The following is a 4,965-nucleotide window of genomic DNA, read 5'->3' as shown; positions in this document are numbered from 1 at the left end:
TTCTACTTCTTTCCATCGCTTCTGTTTCATTGATCAACAGTGTGATATTTGTATTAAATATGTAGGTAACATTTGATACTAATAATTGAAATGGAATGCCTCGTACGACCATCCTATTTTCTGGAAATAAACCTTGGGTCGTTTCCTTAGAGAGGAATATTTTTTCCAAACGTTTTTTATCAACAGTTTTCATAATTGAGTTTCATAATTCTGAAAAAAAGAAACGAGCTGCATTTAACAGAGCTGTTCTTGAAGTTTTAAAAATTGCGGCATTCTGAAAAAGAGAAATTACTATACATTTCAACTCAATAAGTATTTTACTTAACAAATCGAGCCAACGCGATCGAATTTATAATACACTTTTACAACAAATTAATCGAAATGACTTGAAATATGACATTATTAAAGAAATGACATTTGGTTCCTGACCTATATTCCTAGATCTATAATATAAAAGAAAATAGTTTACTCTGATAACGGCGAATCAAATCACCTTAGCGATGACGCTCTCTCTTTGTACTGTTAAATCCAATGTATTAGTGTATCAGTGTCAATTGAATCTTAATAAATTACGAATTCGGTATAAATACCTTCCCTACACTGTATTATGTCCATACCTATACCCTTATAAGTAATCATTTCTTTGATAGTGCGGAACTTTTTCTTTGTATGATTACCATTTTTTATAAGTATAGGGTGACTTTTATAGTCAAACCATAATGCTGGTGTAGTGATATCGCATGCAGTATATGACCGGAAATTAGTGACGTCACTTCCGAAAATGACTGACGTCACGTGTTTGTGCAATGAGGCATGCTAATGATTTAACAAGTGTTTTATGTCGTTAAGAAACATATCTTTACGTTTTCACCATAGTTAAGAAAAGTGTTACCATAGTTAAGTATCTCTTTAGTGTTCCTTTAATCGGTAAGCAAGATTGTTTGTAGCAATAATTCAACAAGATCAGCTTCAAATCGTAGATAAACGCTACAATGATATGATTCTTACATATGTGATTTACGATTTTAAAAAGCACACGTTAAATGATCCGTTGATTGGTCAGAAACATCCATAGCAATACAATCTTGTACATTCTCACAAATAAATCATCAACCTCCGTCTGATGATGATACCAATAATGTTATGGAATATGTAGATCTATGTATTTTGTTATTGACATTGATAAATAGTATATCATAACCACCACACAAGATCATAATCTAAAAAACAAAAAACATATGCAAGTACATATATATAAGTTATAGAAGCAGAAGTTTCTTAGCAGAAAACGATTTTTATATTTGCTTCATCGCTTAACAATAGCAGCAAATATGCTTACCCTTTGGAATACGACATGGCGCCCCTTCTGTTGTAAGGTTTGTAGTATAGCAGAATCTATAACGCAATATACACTTTTACCCGGGCCCTGGATAAGATTGTTAACAATGTATTTCTTCATCTGAGAAAAAATCCCTTTATGTTGAAATTCCTCACGTACTCTGGCAGCCTGTGTCAATGCACTGTGGCCTTCATCAATAACTGCCCCAATCATAAAACTTACCTAAAAAGGAATAAATATACCTAGTACAATAAAGGTTATTTAACATTGATATCGAACGATGCATTAGGACAAAAACTTTATAAGGAAATCATAATTTTAATAAACGAAAGCAAATTCAAAGAAAAGACAGAAATAATATATTTTGGGGCCGCGGTGGCCGAGTGGTTAAGATGTCCCGACATATTACCACAAGCCCTCCACCTCTGGGATGCGGGTTCGAATCCCATGTGGTGCAGTTGCCAGGTACTGACCGCTGGCCGGTGGTTTTTCTCCGGGTACTCCGGTTTTCCTCCACCAACAAACCTGGCACGTCCTTACATGACCCTGGCTGTTAATAGGACGTAAAACTAAACAAACCAAAACCAGAAATAAACTCATAAAATGCGCATGGAAAGAGTTGGTTCTCTGTCTTAGTGATGAAACCTGCAACATGTCAATCCTAGCTGCTTTGCAAGACATATGTCTGCCTACTCAATATGTGTTGTTGGAAGACTAGCCTAACAATTTTCACTTTCCACGAAGATTTTCTCAGACAAAGATCTTGATAAGATAAGATAAGAATAAGATGCAAAATATAGCCAAGAACGATTCCACCAACTATCCCCTTTGTTTCCTTGCTTTTATTAATGTACCCGCCCCATGACACCTTTAACGGTAGGTTACACCGCGGTGGTCAATCGGCATTCTCCATATCCCGATGTTCCCGTAAAAGATACACTCATTTCTAACGAGACCATGACGTTAATTAAGAACCAACGTAAAATTGTCAGATATTGTAACATTCTTTGGCTAGGTTTTACTAACACTTTCAATGATGCTACCTGCTTCATTAGGATGCCTCATTGCACAACCACATGGCGTCAGTAATTTCCGGTTGACAATCAATACTGATGCAACGTCTTGTAAAATTAGTATAATTCTAAACTAAAGACTGTATCATAATATTGAGACCCGCTTGCAAAGAAACTTTCAGGCTGAGCTTTAGTCTCAGTTTGGTAAATTTTGTGAATGCGGGGCCTGGATCATACGAGACTAGAGTGATTAGTTTGCAAGTAAAATCTGTAAGTAACTTTTCGTTTCTGATTGACTTAAAACGTAAGGTTTTTTTTCAGATATAAGATAATATCAGTTTCATGGAGTCTAGGCTGTTAAAACTTTTAAAATGGTAACAATAATTATAAACACACGGTTGTATCATGCTTACCATTTGTTTACCAATAAATCCTGCTACCCCGGTATTGTATTTCAGTAACTGATGGTATTCCCCGGGTATGTAGTCCAGACCATCATACACATGCTGTCTTAGTGATATAACGTCCTTATAGTCATCAGATGTCGTCTGCCGGAAGTACAGCTGCTCAGTCACGGAACTGGAAGAAACCATGTCATCTAATGTTTCAGGTTTCTCTTGAAGTGATTCAGACTTCTTAGAACTCACATTGTCAGCATCGTATAAAAGCGCTTTTCTTGATGTGTTTGAATTTAAATGACTCAAATGATCGAATTTTCTTTGTCCAAACAATAAGCGTTTCCCCTTAGCAATGTGTGAGACGGACATTGCATTGGTTTTGGCAGATTTTATCAGTTTTTCTGCGCTCGACATCTTTAGAAAAAAATGATACCGTGTCACTATCATGATGGCGTTTTGTCCACTTTTACAAACCTATTGTAGATATGTATAATATACTTAACTTCACTCCACACTTGATGTGTATATACTATGCATGTATAATTCAATCTAACTCCATTCTAGATAATAAACATAAATGGGAATAAATAAATAAATATACATTGTCTATCAGGTAGAAACGGGTTTACAATACATGTATGATGTATGAGAAGATATAATTAAGGAATGAAATTTGTACTTGACAACAGCTGTGCGCTGGTTTGAGAATAAAGGACATTTCTGAGTAAACTATAACGGTAGTTCATGTCAATTTATAATTGTAATCTTTCTCCAAAAACGATTCCATTCTATACAAATACGGGGGTTTCGAGATCTATAACGACGTGTGTAAAGTACAATTTATCGTCGATTAGTCCCACCTTCCGGTGATTATGACGTCACGAAACTCACGTCAAATGACGACTTCATAACCACCGGAAGGTGGGACAAATCGACGGTGAATAGTACTGTACTCACGTCGTTTTGGGACCTCGAATGCCCCGTATTGAAGCGGAAGTCCACATCCACTACCACATATTGTCCCATTGAATCCGTGCATGTGCATATTGTGGTATCTTGGAATAAAATTAAAGCTCTGTTAGCCTGGTTGTCTAAATATTCAGATAGTATCATGCATAAGAAGGCCGGAATAAAACAACTGGGCTTTAAACTTTAGATATCTGGTTCGTTTCTCTTTAGGGAGATGAAGACTAATATAATCCTACATGGGTCTGTCAGGTGGACAGGGATATCTCAACCCGAGTGAAATATTTTGGCCGGTCAACCCGAGTCTTTCCGAGGGTTGACGGCCAAAATCTTTCACTGATGAACTGCAGTGGTTACCAAAACAACCTAAATCCAATTTGTTACAATTTTCTGTAAAATAAACCCTGATCCGAAATTATATATGCTCGCAGAAAAAGAGGAATTGTTTTCAGTAAAAATAGAGCGTATTTGTTTAGAAATAGTGACAATCTGCACGTGTTTAGAACGCAACTATCCAAGAAAACTGGCGTGCTCAACGTTACTTAACTCCGATACATAGATACATCCCATTACCACGGCAGAGAATTATCGAGGCTATTTATTGATCGTATTGCTGATATGCCCGTATCCATAAATCATCACTCTTGTTGAATAGATGGAAAATGTACTTATGATAATACATCATACTTACATTGACAAATACCGGTTAACGATACCCACTGATGTCAGTCTGACAACATCCGTCTTCCGTTAATATTTCGTAAATGTGTATCCAGTATATATAAACTATGTAAATATACGTTCTTAAATGTGTGTGACACTTGAATAGAATCTGTCCTTACCAGGAGGGTGTGACAACTAAATCATAACCCGAGGGATACTTCATGAACGTTCTCCTCGAGGCTTGCAGATGGTTGGACATTAAAGTCACACCCATATAGGTAGAAAAGGATGCTGTTTCTCTCATTTACAAAATGGAAAGGTGAGATGATGGTCTTAAAAGAAGCGTTTTCACCACGACTTTAACATCTATGTCAAAGTATTGGATATAAGTAATACTTCATTAATGCTGGGCACGTTCACTCTTGTATTTAGATAGATACGACATGGAATAGTTAAACTAATTATAATGGACAGATTCTTCTCAACACATCTTTGCCTTCTGTTCTCATGATACCTAATCTACTTCCGGACGCGCTCTAATTGAGACCGCGACATATTCCCGATTTAGCTGACAATGCTAGTTTTG

At 36.4% G+C, this 4,965-nt stretch overlaps 1 long non-coding RNA gene across 1 annotated transcript; it reads right to left on the bottom strand.

Annotated features, from left to right (window-relative positions):
• Window positions 1-1,361: 1,361 nt before the first annotated feature.
• On the bottom strand, window positions 1,362-4,734 carry LOC138330913 (uncharacterized). Its single transcript, XR_011209623.1, has 3 exons — window positions 4,408-4,734; window positions 2,766-2,931; window positions 1,362-1,561 (listed from the first exon to the last, which is right to left on the bottom strand). It is a non-coding gene; the product is annotated as an uncharacterized lncRNA (long non-coding RNA).
• Between the last annotated feature and the right edge of the window lie 231 nt (window positions 4,735-4,965).

This window comes from Argopecten irradians, chromosome 9 (assembly GCF_041381155.1).
Source record: "Argopecten irradians isolate NY chromosome 9, Ai_NY, whole genome shotgun sequence".
Taxonomy (NCBI): domain Eukaryota; kingdom Metazoa; phylum Mollusca; class Bivalvia; order Pectinida; family Pectinidae; genus Argopecten; species Argopecten irradians.
Note: the sequence above shows the minus strand (reverse complement) of the source record. Positions and strands in the feature narration are given on the sequence as shown.